The 26,695-nt window shown below is 42.4% G+C and overlaps 1 long non-coding RNA gene across 1 annotated transcript; it reads right to left on the bottom strand.

Moving 5' to 3' along the window:
- Nucleotides 1-11,104: 11,104 nt before the first annotated feature.
- Nucleotides 11,105-24,621, bottom strand: LOC134158203 (uncharacterized). The gene is made up of 3 exons (XR_009962645.1): nt 24,418-24,621; nt 12,108-12,204; nt 11,105-11,407 (listed from the first exon to the last, which is right to left on the bottom strand). It is a non-coding gene; the product is annotated as an uncharacterized LOC134158203 (long non-coding RNA).
- Nucleotides 24,622-26,695: the final 2,074 nt, after the last annotated feature.

Raw genomic sequence — 26,695 nt, 5'->3', positions numbered from 1 at the left:
CGCTCGATGTCAAATAAGGAATTCCATCATCACAGCCAACACAAGTCCTCAAGGCTCCCTTTCATGCAAAGTTGTAGCTCATGACTCTCCTTACCCTTATCCACTAACACATATGAAGCATCAGCTCATTTTATTACCCCGTGCAGCGCAGCTTTGATTACCCAAATCTGTTCTATACATTCTTGAGAAACATCCAGTAACGTTCCTCCTGGATTATTCCTCAGCATTTTAAAGCTGCCCATGGTGCCGTCTGGTACAAGATTGGATTTACAAGCACTGCATTTCCCAACTCAGCTTTCCAGGTTGGAAGTTTCCAGCCACAGCACCTTGGAAGCCTGTCAGTTACGCATGGGTCCAGCATCGGAGCAGTTTAGGCACCCTTTCACAGAAAGAGACCGATATTGCTGGACAGGAACCGTGTTATCTGCACTGCAGGTCACCGAGTGCTCCGTGTTTGCTGCTAATTAAATTCACTGTTGGAAGCTCCTTACATCTCCACGTGATGCATAGCTGCAGAGCTGGATGTTGCCCCTAATTGCTTTTTGTAGCAAGGTTATAAAAGTCATGCTGTTATGTCCAGATATGTCAGGGCCCTGACTACAGTACATGATTATAAATGACATTAATACTACACTGTGTTGTACCAAAACTTGGTGTTAATGCAGAAGTTTCAATCCTCTCTCAGTATGTTCTTATTGTGATCATTTAAGAGCTGTATTTACACAAGTTAAAGACCATTAAAATAGAACTCAAAGTTTGGGGCTTGCTATATAATCTAAAAGACGTGTTAAGTTTAAGACACAAGATAGTTGTATGAGCAGTAGCATTAATTGCCAGGTTACATGATTTCCCTAATAGCATATTACCCTTTGTTTTCTTCAACTGAGCACTGAAGTAAACTGGATGAATGAGCACATACCAATGCAGCTTTGCTTGCAATGACTGATTACGTTACTTGGCAAGGAGCTAAGTGTCAAGCGATCACTATACACAACACAACCAGATGCCTTTTTCCCACTCAGAAAGAACTGCTGCACGGTTTGACATTTGAGCAAGATGGATAAGAGGGACAGAGCTCAAACTACACAAAACCGTCCCAGATATCACCATTTTTGGTCTCAACCATGAATGAACTGGGGAAAAAAAGCAAGTTAACCCAGCCTGAAACAAGCCTCTTGGCACCAGCATTGTTGCTATTTCCATATAAAAAACACATTCCTTGGGAACCTGACTCCTTCTCTGGGCATAATCTCTTGTGCTCCTGGGCAAAAGATTAGAGCTACTTGTCTCACCAGATGTCAGAGGCAGAATCCATCCATAGAGGTTTTGCTGTGTGAACTGGAAGTCTGGGTTTGCTTTACGTAGGGATAGGGGCTACTGGATCATGGAGTATTTTTCTAAGGTAATTGCCTAAAATTGATCTGGGAAATTGCTCCTTGCAAGTGCTTATGGCCCATATCTGAAAACAGAACACCAGCTACCAGTTCATATGGAGATACTTCCATACAAAGGGTAGAAGTGCCACGCCAAATATCGCCTGCAAAACAAGCACGCATGGCACACACTTGCCTAAGACCAATAGCAATTGATTCTTACCTAATTAACCAGTTAATGACATTCAGATATGCATTTGGCCTGGAAAATGTCCACTAGCCCTACATATGTAGCACATTTACATTAACCTTTTGGAAAGCTTAGCATCTTGCAAGTTCTTCTATGTTTGCATACAGCAGACCACCTGTATGGAAACAGTCCTAAGGAGAGGCAACTAAAATCACTTTACACATAACTTACTTGCTGCTATCTCAGCAATAAATAAAGATATAATGAGTCAATAAAATCCAATTTTGTCAAGCATTTTAAACAAAAAATAAAGGACATGGGGCAGTCTTTTCCCAAATGGCTTCCTATTTAGACATGATCTTGTCCAGGCCAGGGTAATAAAACACGTTAGCCCTTTCCAACAGCCAGGTCTCAACAGAATTGAAACCGTCAGCAGCACATCTCTAACTAAAAAGCACCGTGGAACAAAGCTTGCCTTGCTCAGGAGCAGCAGCTCACACAACATTACATCAAGCTTTTCAGCTTACAGACAGAAGAAAAGATTAGGTTATCCTGTCTCTTCCAGTCCCTTACATTCCCACCAGGAATCCAGGTAGGGCTCCAATGGCTTTGGTTTGTCTGAAGCCTGTTTTTAAAGAAGGCATTCAGTCTCAATGTGATCATGAGAGTGAGGCCAAAGAGGAAACATTCCCACAACTCACTGAGTGCTCCTGTTTCAAATGCATGGCAGAAACTTGTTAAATGATTTCTCAGATGGCAAAAAGAAAACCTTGGGGGATCAAGGCATTATTTGTTGCTCTGTGCCTGGAACATCTGAGAATTCCCTGTAATGGAAGAGGAGACCATGGGGAGCTGCAGATGTTCCCAGCAGCATCTCTCTGCAGCAGCAAAGGCAGTCCCTTCTGGCAGCTCCCAGCATGACAGCTATGTCACAGAGGCCTCAGTAATACTAAAGCGTTAAGATCCTAGTTAAGCTGCACTGGTATTCACCAGTAGATGAGGGGAGATGATACCCAGCTGCATATTCATGTTCTTATAAGATAGTTGCAAAAACAGTAAGCACTTGACAACACCAGCAGCTTAGCACCATTCCTTAGACCACTACTAGTTTCTTATCATAATATAAAAGATAGTAACTGGTTGTATACAGGTGCAATGGAGACTTGCCGTCAGTGATTGTGCTGATAGGAAAGCAGAGCATCTGTTTCCAGAGCGTCTACAAGTCAAAAAGCACCATTTTACTGGATGAATTACATACAGTTTCACACATTCTCACATTTGCTTACAAGCAGTATAGAAAAACGCAACAAAAACTAAAAGTGAGAAAGATTTCAGCATGTACATTATGAAAAGAGTCACATGAGAATGACATTAGAGGGCTGCAGGAAGCTCAGCAGAGCATCATTAGAGGTTTGTGGGAACATATTTTCCGAGCTGGTTGCTGATTCTTATTTGCAATTCAAGAAGTCTGTGATTGATCAGACCATTGTTCCTTCTCCTCTGACTAAAGTCCTTTCCACCCTCAGGGAAATACCAAAGAACACTTAGTGAATAACCTGTGGCATTTGGGGGCTATTTGAACCAATGCTGGCATTTCCTTTAATGATATCAAATAAAGAATGATACCGCTTGATTTCCCTCGTACCACTCCAATCAGCAGCAGTTGCAGTCTGGGTCTTGGGTTGAAGATTATATTTGCAAATTCGATTTTGGGGGGGTGGGGGAAATAAATCTGTTAGTTCATGGTTTGATCAGAAGTTTGAAAGCTAGTCTTCTAATGAAAGGGTGAAATCTTGGCTGCGAAGTCAACACGAGCCTCATACAGAATTTCTCACAGCTCTTTTAATAGCATAAATGTTTCAGGCTAGTACATCTGGGTCCCTGAAACAGTGGCAGCAGTATTTCAAATATTCTCAAAGCCAGCTACTTGGATGGGCTTGAATTGGTGACAATAATGGTGAAGATTAGCTTCTCAGGCCAAATAGAAACAAGCCAGGGCCACGCAGGCAGGCTTAGTTCTCTCACAGGAAACACTTGAGTGAAGCAGGATGCCAGGGCTCCAACGGGGAGAAGCTGGAGTGTGTACCAGCACACGTGCTGAGTGGCAGAAAATTAACAGTTTTGATACTGCAGCTACTCTGAAACACGTATCGCTGACTACATAAAGGAGAAGAAGAGAATCGCAGAAATCAGGGCAAAACTAGAAAGTATCTGGCATGTTTTGGCCATCAAAGAATCAAGATTTGTTCCCCAAATTGTAACTGCTGCACCAAAACTTCATTTAGGCCACAGGAGGCACCACAAGGGATGCATTCAACAAAGCAGCACATTCCAGACCTTTCCCATCAACATCAACAGGATTCTCCAAACGGATCATTTAAGGCAGGTCACAAAATGGCAAGGTACCAGCTGTTTGCATTTACTTCTTTCTACTTACTTTTGTAACACAAACTTCTTCTTAAGACAAATCTGACTGAATTAAGAGACCATGATGCCTCTTGCTCCAACCATTTTAATTTGATAAGCAAGCCAGATTGTATGCCAGTGCTTCCAACAATTAACTTGCAAGAAATGCTGTGTTGAACCTTAGTCTCTTTCACACTGATTTTATTATACTGCAGCTCTTTGCACTTGTTCATATACAATTTGAAAGTAAAACACTGCCAGGCTAGCAGGCAAATCGGTGACCTAAATGTTCTAGAAAATAAAGCAATATATGCCTTAGCCATCCTGCAAGGCTTGCAGAAGCAGGAAGAAGAATCACCAGATAACTGGAATTCAATAATTCCCCAGAAGCACCGGTTTCCCTGACCTTAGGATATTCTGATGCAGCTACTAAGGACGAAGTCATTTCTCTAGCAACTCACTACAAAAGGAGAAAGGGGGATGCTCAGGAAAAAGCAGACTCTGAAAACAAGATTTAATACACTAGAAACTATTTAGGAAGAGAAAGGGCAGAAGAATTCTTCTCTGCCAAGCAGTACCCCAGGCCAGAGGGTTACAGATCCCTCCTCTGCTGATGCTTCCTTTCTGCTTTGATCACGACCACCTTGATTTTTGTATTTGTTTTAACTACTGGCTTTGAAGTTGTTGGCTATGGGAATGAAATAAAAGGATTTGTTACAAAACATCTTGTGATTAGCCATTTGGTCTGACCAGCTGAGCTTCTTCTGAAGTTAGGCAAGAGAAGCTGAGCAGGCCCTCAAGCACAGGATGTTTGTGGCCTCAACTAGACCAAAGGCAAATCATTGTCTTCCATTGAAAGATGAAGTCTTGTAACCCTGCTACTGAAATGGTGCTTTGATAATACCCTGTGGAACACTGGGAAGAGCAACCATTTAATGACATGTTTCTACCTTTATGTACAGCTCTTATTACTTCATATACATTAAAAATGCATAGCTACTTATAAAACTTTGACTACACTACAGACTAGAACAGTTACATTTTTCAACTCCTTTCCAGGATAAACTCTATAGGATGCATATATGCCATACAGGACATGGTATACTTAGCAAACAGACACACTGGCATTCATTCAGTGGAGAGCAGCAGCTGTTCCCAGGATTGGTACCAAAAGCAGGAAGGCAGAATTTGCCCTATTCAGCAAATCATTATGTTGGAATTGTGAGAGGCAGCCTCAGTGTTACAGGGTGGTGTGTAAGAAGCCCTCTTTCTCTTTTCATTGCTCCTTCTCTTACAGCCCTGCTGTGAGACAGAGCATGACCAGAGACTTCTTAGGAGCTGATATGATTGTGGTTTTACAGCTCCAGGCATGAGGGGATCATACCTGACAGGATAGCAGTTTCCTAAAAAACTGAAACAGTAGCCTACAAACCTACCTGTTAGTTGGAAGGCATTGCTCATAAAAGATGCATAGCAGCTATTGACTAAATGCATTGATCCAGCCTCCTAAACCAGCTACTCTTGACAAAGCCACCCATATATTGCCCTATTTACAAGCATTCTCCACCTCACATGCCCTTAAAAGCCCTAAGCTTAATATCTTCTCCTGCAGCCCCACTTCTATGTAGCCATCAGAGTCCTTAACAATCAAGCATTACCATCACAATACCTGCTGGTAAGGCCAGTCAGCCTGTATGAAACTTGCTGCAGAAGCAAGAACACCCCTGAGGAATCTCTTTACTCTCTGGGAAATGAGAAGTACAAATCATTCCAAGGACCATGATGCTGCAGAGGCATCCTAAAAACAGAGTTTGGTTAGCCAAGACCTTAGCAAGGGCAATGCTGAGAAGAGGAAAAAGCAGAAATAAGTATCAACACATAAAGCAAAGATTTTGGAGGTATACCTCACACTGCCTGAAAGAGATCCCATCGTAGTTCTCGCCACGCTTTGAGACTTACCACGATAAAGTGGATGTGCTGCCTTTCTGTTTAAAGCTGGTTTTGGAAGGAAGTATTTCCCTGCCCATATGCTTTTCCAAGAGGGGCAGCTTTACTGCACTTAGGAGTCTGAAATCACAAGGCAAAGAAACCCCCGTGACTTAAAGGAAGGGGTGGTGAAGAATTCCTCACTCAGGTGATGGTGAGGGGAGATTTGGACCCATTACTCTGCAGTAGGTCCTTGTGAAAATGCACCACTCTGCTCTTAACCCTTGCAGCACCAGCATTCCTCCAGGCCCTCTTGGTGCCATCTCCTTGCTGGCTGTTTCACCAGCCTAACACACACACACACTGCTGCATTACATGCCTTGAAATAATCTCCTAGTACTTAGGTATTGTGCAGATAACAGCTAGCAGGCTCTATCGTTTTTCAGCCTCTTTTCATTTCCAAGGCAGTATCAGGACAGCTGCTCTTTGGAACTGCCTGTTCCATGTATCAGGAGATTATGAAGAAAATGTGTTATTGCCATGAGGGCTGACACAGCCATTTTTTCCATCTATACTTACTGATATTTTTTCCCCCTGATGCGCTGCATTATATGAGCTCCTCTCTCAGTTTCATTTTTTTTACAGCCATTTTTTAATATCCTTTCAAAAATGCATGCATTATTTAGCATGCTGCAGAGTGAGGGTAGGCCAGGTGTGAATCATTTGACATTGCAGGAAAACAAGTTCTCTTTGCTGTATAATTACCAAATCTGCTTCGACAGAGAGCTTTTCTCCACACATACGCTATAACACTCACTCACCTTGTGTCACTCCATACTCCAACAAAGGTCACCACACCAGGATTTCCTCTAAAAGGCAGAGCCCTTAGAAATAGGGGGCTAGTCAAAATTAGGGGAAAGAGTCATATGTGAAGCTTGGAAGATCAGAATTTCTCAATAGAGCTGAACACTGAGAAAAGGAAAAGCTTTGATTTCAGTTCCAACACTATCTGAGGAATACTGACTATCAAAAAAGGAGAAATAGACAATTTTACCAGGAGTGATGATGTGTTTTAAAGCGACAAATACTTCCTTTTTTTTGTTGGGAGGAGGGACTTGGTGAAACATAGCAGATACAGAAACCATTTGGATGGTAGGTGATACTATGCAATGTTACTATGCAGGCACAGTATTACCCCACCCATGCCAAATTCACCTTAGATGCCATCTCCTTTTCACCAAGGCTCAGAAGCTTTTCCCTTCAAAACCCACTTTTTCACGTTTTCCTTTCATTTAGACCCCAGTTAGCTTTTCCAAGAGAGTTAAACTGGAGGCTAATCCCTTCAATTTGAAGGTTGTCTACATGAGGGTACTTGAGAGCAATCAATTCAAACTAATTAAGCGTTTAAATTGAAGGCAGCAGAGTCAACCTCCATGAGTCCACCTTATGGATACCTGCTCACAGCAGCCTCACCACAATTAAGCAGTTCGTTTCCACAGTGGATGATGTAGGCTGTGTATGTAGGATGCATTCAATTCGTCCGGGTGCATTAGCTGTCAAACTTCCATGAAACCTGAAATAACGTTAGCTCAGGACATCCTCCCAGTGATAACACAAAACCCCTCCAACCACTGCTTTGTGCACTCAATGCAGGCACATAATTCAATTACTTCTAAACCTAAATCAAACTGCAATTACTTTAGCTCCCAATGAGCATCTACTCAGAGCGCTGCTTTACTACAGTGTAAGACTTAATTCAGACAAAGCATCTCTGAGCAGCCAGGCTATGCTCTCAGGTGTCACTACCTAATGTGATCAGGAGCAGCTGGGTTGCAAACTGCTGCTTCTCATTCTCCTAAGCAAGGACACAGGCTGTGAGTGCAAACTGATCTAGAAGTTCAGATTGACAGGGCTAAGAAGGGAAATAAGTGTGTGTGTGTTTTAAAGGACAGATTTAAGCTGCTGGTCTGTTTTCCTTGACCACAAAAAAGCCCTCACAAACTGTTTCAAAATGCCACTCCATTATTTGCACAGAGGAACCAAGATCACATGCACTACCTAAAGCTTTCCTGCACAGTTCTGCTTTTGGGACATTCCAGTGCCACAGATCACAGAACAGTTTGGATTGGAAAGGACCTTTAAGATCATCTAGTTCCAACCACCCTGCCATGGGCAGGGACACCTCCCACTAGACCAGGTTACTCATATGATGACCATATGAGCTCATGAAGACTATATATAAGGTGTCTTCCAACCATCACCCTTTCTTCCCTTTACTGGGGGGGGGGGCTCATCCCTGCCCACTGTAGCTGGTCTTTGCAGACCACCCTGTTACAAACACCCCATCGCCTGTTTCCTTCCCTAAGGAACTTGGCTTTCAGGCTCTGCTCACAGCACTGCTTCCCTGATAGTGCTGAGCGATGCAGACATGAGCAGACTGCTTACACATCCTGTCCTGCCCCAGTAAGCGTCTTAGCTGCCAGGTTACAGAATCACACACCAGCTTGTGCCCTAGTTTTGGCCTGGCGTACCTGGCTTTCCTGTACAGGAACTGAGCTTGCACAAGAGGAGGCCAGAGCTTGCACACAGCCTGGGCACCTGACTCACAGAGACAAGTTCCTCTAGACAGGAAGGGAGCTGAACGCAGGTCCTCTATCTCCTTGGAAAGAGCACTGAGCACCAGGATATTTTATTTGGAAGTACTACCCCCTCCATCACCCTCAGCAAATAATAATGCAGTTACATGTAATAATTTAGTGTTGTAACAGGAAACATTAAACCTGCCAACTCCTGTTCATGCAACACCTCCTAAAAAGAACTCCTGTGCTTTTAAAAATCAACAACCCGAAAACTAAATGGGATGTTACTGTGATCCTCTCTGTGCAGTTGTGTTTGGTCCATATGCAAGTGCTGTGTGTCAGCTTTCCGTAGCAGCATCAGCATACGGCATCAGGCACAGATGAGGAGTTCTGACCTGTCCTGCAGACAGATGAATGAATTCAAGCTGAAGCAGCAGCACAGATCTTGCCCTAGCCAGCCTCAAAATGGTAAAGAAACCAGTTTTCTACATTTACCTCTGTGTGGAAGGGTTTGTGTGTTCATTGGTGAGCTCCTAGGCTAAACTTTCATTAGAGCTATAGCTCTTTATTTCTACAGTCAAAAGGATGTAGGACTTTTGAATATTAGCATGATATTATCTTCCTTTTTGCTTTCACTGCATTCAGCAAGGCTGGCTCCACTAAATAGCACATAAATCTTAATTGTCTGTAATCTGTAATAGAAAGATGTTTTTGTAAAAGGATTCCTTGGCAGACTACTATCCATTCTGTACCACTTTTTCTTCCCTTGTTCTCTCTCTTTTTTCTTCTATGAGAAGGAAACAGAGATTTTTCCCTTTCTTTTTATTCTTTGGCCTGATCTTATTCTTGTAGCTGATGTGTAAGAGCACTGGTACAATGTAGTTTTTCATTTGGGCACCTTTTTAAAGATGGATTCCATTGCATGATCAGACCAGTGAGAAATGACCCAGTACTTCCCCTTGGAATACTAACACCGAATTATCTGGCTTCCTGGGGCCTGATGGAGATGCAGGGAGAATTAAAAAAGATGACTGCACAAGAGCAGTGGTAGCTGATGTAGGGTCTGCCTGCTGAGCTTTTGACCTCAGCCGTTTCTACAGTAACTGCACGATGTATTGTGCTTTCTATTCTCAGACTCACATTGGAAGCCAATTAAATTAAAAGGCTATTCATTTCATTACATTTGTCTCCAGGACGCTCAAATAAAAATGCAAACGATTCCTATTCAAAGTTTCCCACATCAGAGAAAGTGATATTGTACTGCTAATTTGTGATAACAATATAAACCAATATGCAATCTGCACTGATTTAAAAGATGTGCATAGGATGTACATTGAACCTACAAAACACTGATTAGGGAGATCATGAAATTAAATCTTGCAAAGGGCACCTCTTTTAAACCCTCAAGGCAGCTCTTTTTCTTGCTTTAATCAGATAGCTAATCATTGTAGCTCACACTTTCCAAGAGCCAGATTCATCAATACTAGGAAACACGGATTTGCAATATTGAACACTTACAGTCTCGGGAAAGCTTGGTGAAAATGAAAGCTGTAAAAAGGTGGTTGGTAAGCACTTTGCTGCTTTAAAAAAGGCAGTGGAAGAAATGAGAGAATAGTTCCTACTAAAAATAAAGCAAAAATCATTTGAGGAATGATCCCCCAATTTGAACAATGAAGAAACATATTCTGGAACACGCTGTTTTCTTAAGATCTGGTTGTAACTCCAGCTCAGTAAGAAATTAACATCACAGGAAAAGGATTGACACGGAACATTATTCTACTGCCTGTATTTTTATTCTACATAAAGGCGTTGGTATGGTTCCCTGTGTCACTTAGAGTGATAGTAATTTCTGATCTGGAGGAATGACCTTCACATTGAAGGGAAGAGAGAAGACTTGAACACCACCATGCAGGATACAAAATAACAGCCTGCAACATGCCATTTACAGATCGTTTTTGCAGGCTAGCAACTCCAAATTGAAACTTGCCTATCATCAATGGCAGATCAGATCTTAGGGCTTCTAGAATGGTCATGGTACTGAAGGCTTGTTGATAGAGTAGATGTGGCTTATAATGGAGGCAGCAGCCTTCATTGCGGCTTATCTAGACATGGTTGGCAGGACATAATAAGCTAAAAGAGGTTGAAATGACAAAAATGTCTCGAGGTTTATGAAAACCTGGAACACTATTTAAAGGAAAACCTGGCAGTTTAGATACAACTGACACACACTTAACTCCCCTTTCAGGTGGATGAAATAGTTCTGGGCCAGAAGCATTCACCTGCAGTGCTGAAACTCATGGACCTTCCACCACGGGTGAGCTTAAAGGCAGCTCTCTGGGTTGAGAAAATGAATTTGTTTCTCCCTGATATGAATAAATCAATTTTGTTTTCTTCCTTTCCTGCCTCTCAAGACGATTTCAATCAGTTGTTGAAGTACTCAAGACAGAAAATTTGGAAATGAAAAACTTAAAAGTAAAATAAAGGTTTCTTAAAATGCCTTGGAAATAGAAGCGAATATGAAAATTTCATGAAGGTCACACAATCAGGTCTAAGTCATCCTCTACTACAGTAAGTAGAAGGCACTCGATAAAATGAAAGGCAACTGCTTTAGAAAACACTGAAGGAGAGGCTCTTTTCAACAGTGTGTTTATTATTAGCCTGAGGATTTTATGCTGCACAGGAGCAAACAGGTCAGCAGCTTAGCTGCCTTCCAAAAAGCCTGAAAAATACCCAATAGTGTACTGCAAGCCAAAACACCTAGAGGGGGTTTTGTGCGTGCACGCATGCATATGTATCCAGTGTAACAGGTAGAACAGCAGAAAGCAAGCTTTATAGAATAAGGGCCATAAACTCTGTGCAGGCACATTTTTCTATAGATTACCCTGCTGTAAAGTTTCTTGAACCATCTTCTGATATGGCTGGAATGGGCCTTGCTGAAAGAGACGATAATGAATTAGAAAATGCATAGGTCTGTCAGATATGGAGCTTCCAATCTTTCTGTATCCTCTGTTGCCCAATTTCCTTTCTTTGAGGTAGTTTTCCTTATTATTGCAATTCCTTTGAAGAACACTGACCTTGAATTGGATGCAACAGTGATGGGGCAATATTTTTCACTCCTGTCCCAGTTTGGCAACTTGGATGATGATGAGGTCTTCAACAAGCAAGCTCTGTCTTTGGTGATTTATTTTTGTTTGCTTCTCTAACAACCTAAGGTTCTAATAAAAAGAGCAATAGCTCTTCAAACATTTATCTTTCTGTATGACATCTTCCAAACTAAGCCTTTCCTGAATGTGAGTTCATTTGAAAAGATAGAAAAGAAGTCTATCCTGGAATTTTTAATCCATTTTTCTTAAATGAAAAAGCTGTTTAAAAATGCAAAATTTTCTTTTTCAAAAAAAAGGTATTTTTGGTGATTAAAGAAAAAATGAGGGAGAAACCTTAAGTAGAACTCATTGCTGCAATGTAATTGTGGTCAAAGGCTCAGCCAGATTCGAAGGAATACTTGGCTTTATAAAAGAAACATTTAATTACAATAGCTAATGATAAAGAGAGTATAAGGGGAAGGAAAGAAAACTTATTTCATAGGAGGACTTGACAATGCATTCAGGACAAGACCCAATTAGGACAGATTACCTCATTTCTTTCTTTTTATGAAGTGTTCTGCACAATCACTTCAGGCATGTTTACCTGTCCAGTGGTATGAGAAGACCTAAGATCTGGAAGTCTGTTCCTGTGAAAGTAACAGAGAAAATACACTATTAAATATGAAAAAGTATCTGACCATCCTGATGATGGTGGATGTCGATGGTGTTTGCAGATACTGTACCAGGCACATATTCTGTTATGTTACTCTCCTTTGGTTTTTTGTTGGGACAGAAAACTGAGTACTTTTTGCATGAGAGTGCTGAGAAAAAAAGAAAGTGAAAAATAGATTTGATTTTCTCTGCAAACTTGAACAGTTTTAAAATGTAGCTCTTTCCAAAAATAAAAAGCATTATAAAGAAAACAATTTTTTGGTGAAGAATAAATCAATGTGAGTTTTTCCTGGCACACTCCAGCAGAGTGGCTCACGTGCCCCAACCATGAACAGACATTCAATGCAAGATACCAACTAGCCTACAGGAAACCACTGTGAATCCCAACATCATGGATATGGGGTTCCCAGCACTGCCACAGTCTCACTCCACCCAAATACTTCTGCTGCACTTCAGGACTTGCTAGGCACAGCTAAAGGTGACTAAGGAGTTTCCATGGTAAGGGCAGATGGGAGAGAAATTGAGGATGGGACACCCCAGCCCCACAGAATTTAATAGAACCAGAAAATCCACAAGGCAATCTTGTGCTTATTTGTTTCTTGTGGGTTTGTTGTGGTTTTCTCCCCACTCCCTTCTTTCATCACCGCTGAGTGGCTTGAAACTCAGTATTGTGGGGCTTGTATCATTGGTATCCAGGTAACATTAGGATATTCAGAGCAACATCTTGATTCAAAATTAAGTTGGATCACATCTCTAGGTGCACTCTTCTGCCCTCACCCTGATTTCCACCTGCAGCAAAACCAAACCCAGATGAAGAGGAAACCAGCAGTGAGAATGCACCTTCTCCGTGGTTTATTACTTCCACTGAGAATGAGGTGGAGACCACTTATTCTGCACGTGTCCCAAAGATGTTCCACTGCCTTTGTATATATGGCATAAAGGCAACTGTGAAAACCAGGACCTGAACTGCAGGACAAGCGGAAGCAATCAGGGGGATGCAATACATCTGGGGAGGGCAGAATGCAAGACCCTTTAAAACCGTTAGGAGATAAGTACAAACATAACCACAACATGGTAAACTTAGATTCTGAAGGGCAACTATTCCTCTGGATGCTTCCAGCTACTAAAAAACACCCCCAAACCCCCTAATTTTATGCATAATATGGTGCCAATAGAGACAACCTATTTCTCACTAAGAGTAAATTCAGCAGACTAAGTTGTCCAAAACACCAATGTTCAGTGCTACAGAAGTAGGACATCTCTAAAATAAGCCTTCTTGTAAGGAACATTAAATAAATATATAAATAAGTAGAATCTCAGAGTCACATTTTCAATAAAGCTTACCTAAGGAAAGAAATAAGTCCTCTGAGACTTAAACCTTCTGGTGTAAGCTTATACTGAGGCCTTTCTTATTAAAGTTATGGTGCTTTCCAAGGAAAGCCATGGAGAAAAAAAGGAGTATCACTGTAAAGAGACTTTTATTAGTTCATTTATATAATTAGAAGTTTAAGCCATGAGGATCAGCCATGCTGTGACTAGAAAGGTCAAATGTGAAGGTCTTGAGTATTCAGATTTTAGGAATTAGGCCAAAAGAAAGTTTCAAGATTAGAGGGTATTTTGACTGAACCTTTAGTTTAAAGTCTCTCTCAAGTAAACCTAAGTGAATTACATGTAATTTTTCATGACTGATTAGAGGGTACATTTGACAATCAGTTGCATCTCACATTCTGCTACCTGCCAGCTGGAACATTGATGAGCCTTTTTATAACTTCATTAAAGCTACCTTGTGGAGCCATTCAATCCTATAAAGTCTTATAATACAGATGCACAAGTAAAACAATACCAACTGCTGGCTTCTGGTCTTGTCATGTTGCTTTACCCCTTTACTTCTCCCCATACCATAAAGCACATCCCCAGTGCATAGAGCCCATCTTGAAGGATGCTAGCTGCAGGAACAAGCTGATTAGCTGATTCTTTTCTCCCTAACATCCAAGATCCAGCGCCCCTGAAGGAGCAGCAGGGCTTCATAGGGCCAGATCTTACTGAGGGACCCTCCTGAACAAAGAGGTCCTCTGATAATGTAGAGGGTGTTGTGGGTTTAGGGTTTTTTGTGAACAGGTAAGTTAACATGGACAGTATCCACCTATCTAGCTGCTTGAAGTGATTCTCCTTCTCAAAGAGGAATTCTGTGAAGCTCTGGCACAGAGCTGTCCTCTTTAGCTCAATAGCAGAACAACCCTTGTCTAAATTAAGAGTTTGGATTTTGGGGATAAAATGGCTTAATGTCATCTTTGTCATTGGCTCTACAGCAAAACAATGGAAGATGAAAAAGCATCACGACCAGGCAAGATGACGCAGCTCATCAACATGCAGCACTTCTTACCATGCGGCAGACTTGCAAGTGCATCACATTTCAGTGGTACCATTTATCTTTATATCCTTTTCTTGATAGACTGTATTTCATTTCTTTCTTTGTCTGACCTCCAACTCCTCTGCCAGAAAATAAGCAGCAGCAATGAGAAAGAGAGCAGGGAGAAGTTAGCAATTTATACCAGACTTTGTGACTAACTGCTGAGTAGCATCTCTTCAGAATTAACATAATCTCTGAAAGGTTCCCATATGTTGGAGGCTGACTGTGTGCATGTATGCTAATCAGCTTCAAATTATAATCAAGGTATTAGAACACAACTTTGCTAAGGCAATGGCTGAGAAGATCAGCAAATTTTCCTCGGTGAGAAGAAAACAGAGCTTTGAAGGGGAAAATCTGATTCCTATCAGCTTCTGGCTGATCAGTGCACAGCCTGGGGAGGGAAAGAGCCCTTGCAGGGGGACCACCCTCATGTCCAAGGAGTGTAGTAGCTAGGCTACGTCCCTCCTGTTTCTCTCCAATAACAATGCAAAGAATTACCTGCAATGCAGAATGGATGTTGTCTAGATTAAGCCTCCTTGCCACGGCTGGTGAGAGGATTGCATTGAACCGTACAAGTAGCCTTAGAAAGCAGCAAGGTGCTGAGTGATTCAGCTCTTCTGCACAACAGCAGGTCAGTGTGCTTCAGTCCTAACAGGGGGGCATCAGTCTGTCTTCTCCACCTCTAGGCCTGAGGACTTTTCTTCTTGCCTCCAGCAGCCCATCCTGCCGTGGGCATACAACAACACAGATAAAAGTGCATGCATGTTGTTCGGGCTCTGTTTGCAACAGCAGCTGTATGCAGCCTCTCTCACACGTGCATGCCTTACATGACACAAACAGAGTTAATGATGATCATTTAAACCTCACATTGGTTCTCTCCATTTGCTCCCTTTCTTTGATATACAGCCTGGAGGCCTCTGCATAGGAAAGAGCAGGTGTGCAAGCTGTAATAAGATATTCATTAAGACCAGATTTTGATAGAGATGACAAGCCAAATCACCCCTACACTTCTGTTTCTCAGCATCCAGCTCTAAGAATCACTTTATTTACAGCTAGAAAAATCACCTGCAGCAGTATTGCTGGAGAACGAAAGCCTACAGTAACGTTTAGTTTCCATTTCAGCTACTCTGACACTGAATATTCCCTTTGGAAATTCAGAGAGCAGTTACATTGCCTGGTACATGTGTTATATAGAGACAATCAGAATGAGATATTTGGGCACTGACCTGCCTGATTATTTTTGGGCATCCTCTCCTTCCCACCCCGAACATACTTTTGTGAAGCATGAAATGCGTTTGCCCTTCCTGACTCAGTTCTATTCTGTTTCAATCCTGACAGAACACTTGAGGTTGGCAAGTGAACTGTGCTAGGCTGGGTCATGTTTTCAAATGAAGACAAAAAACCCACAGCCCTGGAGTAGATTGATGTAATTTTGGTTTCATAGCTGACAATCATTTTTCATCATTGTTTCGAGCATGAAAGATTTAGCAATGGCTGCATAAAACTTTAGTGGCACAAACCTTTGATGTTCTGTCAGGCAGCTTTGCTTTTCTCCCCATCACACACACTGCAACCACAAATTACTCCCTGGCAATCCTGGGTGAGGATTATGAAGATTATTAAATAGAAAGCTGAGGTTTAAGGAGTTATTAAAAGTACTTTTGCGTTTCAGCAACAACAGCGAACAAGCAATTGTGTCTTTCACAAAAAGCCCGATTCTCTTATTTTAATGTGCTGCTGATTTTTCTCTCTCTCAACTGGTCTCTTTGGCTGGGCATTTTCACCTCAAATTCCAAGTAAACTCTCATGAGCATTGCCTACTAAGAGAAAGCACCGAAACAAACAAACCAGGAGCATCAGCAATCTGCTTGTGAGCTGCAAACACAGGCACCGAAGCTGAGCAGAGCGCATGTTTGTCTGAAAGCCCACTGGTGCTTCTTGGAGTGTGAACCCTGCAGAAGAAAGCTACATGGCAGTATGGAATTAGAACATAGAAATCTGTTCTATTTTAAACTGCCTTCATAAATGGAGGTACCATCTATTTCACTACTAATAAAAGAAAGCAAAGCCAAGTTCTCTGAATTCAGGACTATTTCTGCCCTGGCTCAAGGTCAATGGGGCTCTCCAGAGGTTCACTTCATGACTACAAGTGATATCATCCAAGCAGGCTTTAGCTGCAAGATGGAGATAAAACTTCTCTAAGCAATTGATCTGCCTCAGGTTACAGAAGGTGGGGAGGTTAAAGAGTATCAGCATCTTCGTGAGAGCCTTGGAAATTAATACTAAAGATCATTATTAAGATCTTTAAATATGAGAATGATGCTTAGGCTCTATTGCAAATATTTTATTGGAACTGCCTTTTTGAATGAGCTCTAAGGCAATCTAGGAGGAGCACGGTTTAATGAAGGGATGGGAAGGAAGTAACAGTAGTAATAAGTCAATGAAATAGGCTTAGCTGTCTGTATAAGATTTGCAGATGAGGGTTTTACACATAGAATCACGTGCAGGCAGATAGGCATTCAGATCCCCAAAACCTGGGTTTATCCAGTAATGATAGGACTAGGTAATTCACTCCAAATGCCTAAAATTTCATTGCTTTCAAGATTTAAAGTGACCTCTTCAGAGGCAGTGAAGGAAGATCAACTCTAACAAGCTTTCCCACTCTTACATCTTAAGAGTCAATGAGACCATGCACACACAATATATGGGATAACTTTTTGGTGTGCTAGTACCACTTCTTCCTCAGAATTCAATCATCAAATGCCCAAATGAACTCCTCAGGATACAGCTACAACTCCAAAATGATTCACTGAAAAGAGCTGGTAAATAGCATTCGATACGCACACACACAAAACTATTTGTAGATAATCCCCAATCAGCAAAATCGATTGACTAAATTATACGTGGTCAATTATTCACCCATCCCTCACCACACAAGTTTCTCCCTCTCCCCCTTTGACAAATGATCAAATTGCTGCTCACAGCCCAACAGTTTATCCAGCCTCTTGCCTTTATGTCTCTTTTCCAGTTTGCTCCCTCTGGTCCTTTAGTAAGCAAAAGCCTTCTGGTTCAGTAATTTGGCAAACCAGTGAAATTTTTACTTGCAATTATATAAGTGCTGCAAGGCATTCCAGTCAGCAGGAATGCCATCCAGGAGATTCACAGCTGTAAGAATGCATAAACAGCCATCGTTCCCTACCACAGAGCTTTCATTGGGTATGCAGTCTGCAGTTCGGAACACTTTGATTTATTGGAGTGAGAGGCAATGTGAAAACAGTCAGGCTTCTGGAGCTACTGGGATATTAGACTGCTCTATTCACGTACATGAGAAGGACAGGAATCTGGTGGGATATAAATTAGAAGATCCTGGAGGTGTGGGGTGGGAGGAGGAATGATGTGGGCAAACTTCGCTTGTGATTAGCTCTAAATCCTGAGAAACATTAAACAAATTCTGGCTGTTTCCTGACTTACACTTTCCCTTTCCCACTGTATTTGTAATTTTCCAGCAGAAGTGCAGACCCATGTTCCCCCCCAGCTCCTGGCCACTTGGGCCAGCAGGATCTGCCTGCTCTGTTGAGACCTTTTTGCTACATCTTCTTTACACACCACTTACTAAGGTCTTTGACCTGATGCGTTTGTAATTCTGCTGCTAAGGCCTTACTTACAGAAGATGCTGCTTTGGGTAACAAGGCCTTCCACCCAGCTGTGGCTTTGTACTGCTCTCCTTTCTTCCCCTTACAGCTACTGTAATCTCAATCTCAATTCTGAGGAATCTCTTTTAGGCAAGAGAAATGAGCCTTTTCCCACCCATTCTGCACAGTCCCTGATTTATACTATTCATGTGGTGGCTCTCTTAACTATTAAAGGTTAAACTGCAGCTACCCAATTCATGCTGCACAGATTTCTTAACCTGAATTAGCCTTCTATCACTAGTGACAATTCGTATTAAATCCCCTGGGCTTTGTAGGCAGTTTTCAGTCCTGAACTAGTCCCATAACTTACTTCATATCTGATACCCTATTTCTGGAGTATAAGATTCTGTATATTATACATCCTCCTCAATTCTAATCCTGTTTGCAGGTGATCTTCCTCTGCACTGACTCATTGCAATTAGCCTGAGAAAAGCCAGCCCCCGTTTTTGCTCACATCCTGCACAGAAACAAGGAACCACTGACATTACCCTGCTTTCCTATCCCCATTCCTGCAGGCGTTACACAGCCAGATACGAGATTTCCTTTCAGCTTCCCGAATTCAATGTTAAATCCAGCTGGTCCTCTTGCAGTAGCACCAGAGGAGCCAAACCAAAGTCAGAGCGTAGAGCCAGGATGCTCTACTACAGTCACTGCTTACATAAACTGATATAGCAAGGCAGGCTATAAGAACATAAAAATCCATATCAGTAAAACATCTTTTTACCTCATTTCCTTCTGACTTGTTTTAGAGGTTTCTCCAGCAAACATTATGAGCTAGTTAATCCTTGTTTATTGCAGCTATAGAATATTGTTAGAGCATTTTTCTTACTCTCTTTTTTTTTTTGCATGAATATCACTATTCCTAGCTTCTAGCTCCTCAGACAAAAGGACCCTTTCAACAGAGCACATTGCACTAGGACTCCTTACTGCAGGGTTGCCCTTTTAAAGTATTTTTTTGGGCTCACTCCTGGGTTGATGAGGGAAGGGAAAGCAGGTGAGCCTGCAGTTTTGGGACGGGCAATGGGCTGCAGCCCTGAACTAGTCATTTTGCAGCTAAACCCTCTGTAAGGCAGCTCGCTTCCACGTGGTGAACAGACTTATTTATTCTTCTCACATCTCATACCTAATGTTTTCAATGTATCCTAAATAGAAAAGCAACCAGCTTCTGTCCTTGGATAGCAGCCCAGTTCTCCTTGACTCCACCAGCATGCAGGGACTATCCAAGTAAAGAATTCACATCAGTATTTACACTACATGCTAGTCATTAAAACAGCCACCAGGTCCTGCTTCATGACCAAAAATATAAATTCCAGGTCATTACATAAACCAGCTTTACAGTGCATTTGCAGAGGCCATTAACTCAGCTACAGCCTTCTGCTCACCCTTCAGAGGAGGAACGGGGATGAAATGCTGAAACACCAACACCTTCCTCTCCGCTCCTGCAGAGATGCTGGTACGAACCCGCAGAAACATTGCACATGTCACTCCCTGCCTGGTCCCCAGTGGGAACTTGACCTAAATTCTGTGGCACACCAGGAAAACCAATTTGAGATCTTGCAGCTAATCCAGCTAACATGAAAAGCTGAGCTAGTGCCTTCTTGTGAGTAAGACTATGTAGCAGTCATTTCCAGGACTGCCTCAGATGTCCTGTGCCTCATTTCCCTATCTCTAAAATAGGGCTAATTCTTCTCCCTCACTCACAGGTGATAACGAGAAGAAAGATCTCAAAGATTACATATGGTCCATAAAAACAGTTTAATTTGGTATAAATTGGCTGCAACTTTAAAGTTTCAAGAGCAATTCAATTCACAGTTTTTTAGTGCTGTTTCAAAATGCTGCTGTCTGTTCTGCTACTGCAGTTTGCTTTGCAAATCCACAGCTGTCAAATACAAGTCATTAGGGAAAGGGGGAAGAAGGTGGAAGGTTTTGTAAGGAATGATCAGGAGCAAATTAATTCATGTTGGCTATGAATTTTGCATCAGTAGCTTTCAGTGCAAATCCAGTTGTAGTAAACAGTTTATATTCCTCCTTTAGGTGTTGTTTTGAGCTACCTTCAGATGCATGTTGACCTCCTTGAATCGTTTTATAGGCTGTTCACACTGCAGAGATTTTCTTCATAGCTGATACCCCATGGCTGGTATCTTCAGGCTAAAAGCTGACACTGCGCAGAGCTCAAGTATAATAGCTATGAGGAGCTGGGCTGACTGATTGCTGAGGGTCTGATTTGTAATTAAAGAGTACAAAACTTGCCTTCTGAACACAGTTCTGGGATGAAGGTGTAGCCTGCTATGAACGCCATGGCTCTAGACTTTCAGACAACAGCTTTTAACATCTTCTGTGCAGAGAAACAGCTGGCGAGAGGTATGTTTCATCGCATAACCAGTCACAACTCACTGCCTACAGACCTGGGCCACCCAACAGGATCATAGAGTGATCCTATACATGAAATCAGTAAAATATTCCAAGCTGAAATGAAATTATTCTATGTAATTTAGTTAATCCAGTTACAGGCTGTCTTTGGGGGAAAAAACCACTTTGGGTGGTTTTCCCAGCAGCCAGTCCTCACTGCTGCCACCAAGAAGCAATTGACGAGAGCCTTTAGCGTAGCAGTAACCGGTTTAAAAGAAGGAAAAACCCCAAAGGGAAGGCATAATAGAGGCCCTCCTGATGACACTCTTCAGGGCTGCATGTCCATCGTTGATAGCCAACAAAAAATTCCTTCCAGGAATCCTTTGTGCCATTTCCACTGTCCCTCACAGTGCTGGTTGGTGTCACCTGAAGAACTCTTCTTGCCAGAGCTTTAAACAATGCAGACATCACTTCAGCTCAGATTTGACACTTTTCCTCAGGATTAAATAGGCCACTCGCAGACAGACAACTCACTAACTTCAAAGCATCCTGTCTTAGCTAACAAGAAACAAATTGCTTCCCCAGTGACTCCTCTCAAGGGAGTAACGCAGGATAAACCTGTGATATTTGCATTAACTCATCTTTAAACATAAAGCGGAATAGATTTTGTTTCTTTAATATATTTCCACGTTATTTAAATGGACTTGTTTTAAAAGGCAGTAACATGTTTGCTTTGGGGATACTTTGCGTTTTTATTTACCTTTTGGCTGGCAGTTCATTTCATGGGAAGAGCTGTCGGAACTAAAGCAGTTGAGGATTACACAGGTTTTAGAAAGCATTTACATCAGAGGCCACTTTCATCCCGATTTTCAGTAATGCCACTTTTCTCAGTTTAGTGACATTTAAGGCTATTGGAAATCTTTCAGCGACAGAGCACACCAGCGGTCTCAGCTGCCTGAGGAAAGCAGGGGCTTCACTGAGCTTGTCCTGATACCTGCTGCCTATAGAGCAGTTTTGATGAGCAGATATCAAAGCACTTTGCAGAGGCGCTTGATTTTATCCTCCCATTTTTGCCGCAGGGGAAATGGAGATATGGAGGAGAGAAGGGAAAAGTACTGTTTGAAGGGGAACAGAAGAATGGGTACTTGTTTTTCCTTTTTACTCACAAAACAAACACCATAGATTACAAGGTGCTCACTCACTGTCCTCTCCAGTCAAGTCAAAGTACTTTGAGACCATTCTTAAGGTATTTGTATGTTACCTGGCCTTGTTTCAGGACTCACTGTCCAGTTACCTACAGTTCCCTTTGCTGCTGGAGGAACTCTGTAGCAGATCAGATATAAAAGGAGACTACACATCACCCCAGTGCACAGTCAGCATCTTTTGCTGACAGTAAAAATGGACTTCAGTAAAACGCTGCCAACAGAAGGACCAAGAACAACTCAATTCTGGATGGAAAAGTGCATGTATGTGCAAATCTGTAAGACTCTAAGTTCAGACATATATCAAAGCAAAGAAAAACCTTTCTGGGGCTCAGCCACCAGCTCCTCTTCAGCCCAAAGAGCTTCCAGGCTCCAGGCACACACGGGACTGCTGCCCTGAGAAGACAGAGCTGTTGTGCTGTTTTCATTGCTGATCTAGCCCAGAGCAGTGTCACGCAGTGTCAGCAATGACGCCCCGTTGCCTGAACAGCTGCATCACCCCAAGCCTTTGTTTTATCTTCTGATTAGCTGCAAGAAATCAGCTGTCACACAGAAATCAGACTGATTCTGATGTAATTTACACTGCATTGTTTGGGACCAGTATTTGTGCAAAGATTCTCTTAAGGCAGACACGAGGGTCTGTATTTTTTAATGAAGTTCACAGCTGAATACTATGAAGTGCTGGGGAAGGGGAATCAACACCTTGATCTCTAGGTAAATATGTTTGAGTTCTTCACTGGTTTTGGGATTTACTGTTTAGCCGCTCCAATTCCTATCACGTGCAAATGTTTCCTATATTAACAGGAGAAGAGTGATTTGTGGGCAGTGAATGGGAAACAGGACATCAATTTAAAGGGGCCATTTGGGGTTAGCACAAAATGACAGAGCAGCAGGAAGCGGTTAAAAGCTTCCCCCTCGGCAATCAAAGCCCTGCAATTTGAAGTCTTTTCCTCCGATCAAGCAGTATATCGATGAGAAACCAGTTCTGATAATGACCTTTGAAAGACCTCGTTCTGGCCTTCTGGGGTCGCTCCTTTCTCTTACTTTGGTGTCCTAGCAGGAGCTAGGCAAAAGCACATAATCTACACAATCACTTGAGCAGCATGACAACGGCAGAAACCAAGGGAGGGAGATTTCTTCGTCCTTAACTTGGCTGACTTTTCTTCCTTTGAAGGGTCCTGATCTTACCCTGACTGTGCTGAGAGTACTTTCAATGTGCACATCTTCCTCTCCCTTACCTGCCTGTGCCAACACATTGAAATTATGGATAGCTTATCCTTACTAATTCATCAGTCCTACTGTAATCCAATGCACTAGTTCCGTCCTGTGCTGCCTATATTTAAATTGCAGTCTGTAAGCCTGCCTCCCAGATCAGCTCACGCATCTCATTCCAAGCTCTAGGTCACTTAATTCCACTCTTTTTTGGCGTTGCTGAAGTGAAACCCTCCTTCTTACAAAGGCAGACATGGAGTACTGAATGACAGCTTCCCTTGATGGGGAACAGGAGGTGTCTGCTCTCAGCCCTCCTAACGCTGGGAGTCACGCTTCATCACCTGAAAATACCCCTCCAACCAGTGACAACAAGCCTGCCAGTGCAGCCTGCACTGCTAGAAAGTGCTAGGAAGGAATCAGAACACCACAGTATCTTTCAGCTGATTATAGTGACCATTCCACAACTCACCTTCAGGGCTCTGCCTTTCCCCCGTACTCAGAGCTAGTGATACCCATGATTACTGTGACTGCTCTGTTGGGGAGCATTGCGTGTAAAATGGGGAGAAAAGTAACTGCCATTAGCTGGTAGGAACCCCAACTTTTACATATCTCATGTTGCACTTCAATGATTTCTAAAGCTCCCAATACCAGCTCAGAAATGCCATGAAATGCTGACCCAGTATGAACTCACTCTGCCACTTCATATTCGCTCGGAACACCAACAGGCTTCACGCCGGATATGGGATCATCCATCTCCCCCCCACAGCTGGCAGAAAGGTGACACAGGAATCACAGAACTTGCAAAGGCCATCCTGTGTGCTCCAGGCTAATTCACCAGAAAGGCACCATGTTGAGCCCCCGCTCAATTCACATTAAATCTGTATAAGTATTTGGTAAGCGAACACAGCACCCTGCTACTGCCATCCTTGGAAACACCGGGGTGCAGGGAAAGCTTCCTCACCCAACTGTGTCTTAGGACTCCTGCTCTCTGCCATCTTATTACATGCCAACAAAGACAGTGCATGGAGGGATGAAGGAGAGTGCTTGATATGACAATTACAGGTTACATTTGAAAACTGTTTCCTTAAGCAGGGTCAGTCAGCCTGCTCATGCCCTAGCACTGAGGAGGAAAACCAGCTTATATAACACATATATAAGTAGTAAAGAAACTACTGTATGAAGCATGAAGGACAAAGGCAAAAACTTGTACAGGCTTTATTCTAAGGCAGCAAAACAACTTCTCCCTTTGTAGGGTTGAGGAAAGTCTCAAGCATAAGCAAATCTAAAACCCCATTTAAACAGTTGTCATGACTGTATTCCTACCTGAGGTCTGTTGATTTGTCTCCCATGATGCCTGAATAGTTCTGAAGCCAGTTTACCATCTATTGTCTGTGCCCGATGGGAGCTGTGATTTCTGATTAGACAATGTTCCTCTGTATTCCAGATCTCTGACCTTCATCTCTCTCCCTCACCATCACTTCTCCCTAAGCACTAATGGTGTCTCATGCAAGTACCACTACCAGCATGCCTTGGTGGGGAAGAAGAAAAGCAAGAACAGGTCACACCATAGCTTAAGACTACAACCAAAGGGAAATCTGGAAGTGTCTTTGTATTGCGATACCTCCACACTCTGGACATTACACAGGATTTAGTATTTCTAAACTAAATACAGTCCCTTGGTTCTTTTGTTCATAAAAAGTCCCTTTACAGAAACAAGCCAGACACGCCAAGCTCCAGCTCACTACGTATTTATTTTATTGCATCACAACTTCCTAAGAACAAGGTGTTAGAGAAGAAAGCAGGTGTTTGCATGTATGCTTTTAAGGTAGTCATTGAGTCCTGTCCCCTGCCACCTCCCCTGAGCCCATTGGGACTGTTGACTTTGTAAAGACAGAAGCATGAATTAGCCTTTGCAGAATCTCAGTTCTTATACCCTAAAAAAGTGAATTAATGCTCATTTTCCATTTCAAGCACAATTGGCTGGAGAAAGTGAGGCTAGGGAACACTGAAATACATATACACATATAAATGTGTAAAAATTATCCTGCCCTCTCCTGCCATGCTAGTTCAGCATGTCCAGGAGAGCTTGCAAGCAGCTCACCAAAGCACTGCTAGGATATCCACCCTCACTCAGACAGTCCTTTCAATGAGGTGCTCCAAGTCCCCCCATTCTCAGCACACAGGGACTTTGTTCTTGCTCTGGGCCAGAGGTTTGCATGTGATCAAACAGCCCAGGGTACCGGAAAGGTGGACAGTCTCCCAGAACAGTAAAATGCAGAATGGGATTCACAGTTGGGAAAAATCACAACCACATGCCATTCAGCAGCCCAGCTATAACCTTCCATCACTGAGAGCATTGTGTTACAGGATCCCAGTTCTTTGGCTCATGAAATCAGCTTACTCACAACAGCCCTGGGACCTTCCACTGCTGCCTTCACACAGTGGTCCCTCATTGCATGTTATGCCTTCAAATTCTACATGGGGCCTGAATTGTTAGACATGATGTTCAGCATGTGGTTGCTATCACATTAAGGCAAGACAAGGTGTTTCCCCCTCAAGGAAATGGAAACCCTTCCTCTGTACTCAACCACAGCATCACTGCTGACAGTATCTCTCCATGCAAGCCCTTGTTTGTTGTTAGGCTAAAACCAGACACTACGATTTTTGAAATGCTGATGCTCCCCAAGCAGCACTTAACATCACTGTGAAGCTTTAAAACGAGATCTAGAAAATTGCATTTGCTAGTATCTGCTGAAATGCAAACCCCATTGGAGCAGGATAGAGGATCCCTGAAGGCCAACTATGTTATCTTTGCCCATAGAAAACAATTAGAAAGCTGATTTTAAAATGCTACAATTAAAGGCTTAATATAAATGCGTTTCTGATGCTATCAACAAGCTCGAAGACTTCAAGAAGCTCCTTCAAAATACCAGTGCCTTCAAGCAAAATAGCTGTGTCTGTTTTTGCTTTGTGCTGAACAGACAATGGACAATTTACACACACTTTCTAATCTTAAAAACACTTCATCCATGCTATGCATTTTATGTGCTATGAATTCCATACACAGACTGTAAAAATCTACATAAAACCTCACACAGATTTACTGTTCTGCCTATAGATTCATGGCTGAAGATAAAGCATATAAAACCTGATGAGCAGGAGTTTGGTAAGATTTAATAGAAAGGTTTCCACCTGTATTTTAGATAATCAGATTACAGAGGGATTTCAAAATTAATTTCCCTTTCTTGGGCAGTTTTATGTTGTGTTTTGGGAATAATCACACAAATGGAACATTGCAAATGAAAATCCTGGGTTTACTGAGGTCACTGGGGCAACTCCTACTGATTTCAATTGGGCCAGGGCCTCACGTTATGGGGAAGTCTTGGGGAGAAAAATAAATCCAGACTTCTGGAAACAGAGCAGCATGCCAAAAGGCTTTTTAATTTTATTTTGAACACGGTCACAGTGCCATGTGAGAAAGCAGCTCCTTTCATTGCCCCCAGGAAATCAGCAGGTATTCCTGCTCCCACTGATTGCTTACATGCATGGTGGAATAGGCGGGCTTAAAAGCTACTGCTTTCCAGGGGCCAAATCCTGCTGG

The sequence above is a fragment of the Pezoporus occidentalis genome, unplaced genomic scaffold (genome assembly GCF_034315485.1).
Source record: "Pezoporus occidentalis ecotype Australia unplaced genomic scaffold, CSIRO_AGI_Poc_V1 ctg10, whole genome shotgun sequence".
In the NCBI taxonomy this organism is placed as follows: Eukaryota; Metazoa; Chordata; class Aves; order Psittaciformes; family Psittacidae; genus Pezoporus; species Pezoporus occidentalis.
The sequence above is the reverse complement of the archived record's forward strand: the minus strand, read 5'-3'. Positions and strand labels throughout refer to the sequence as shown.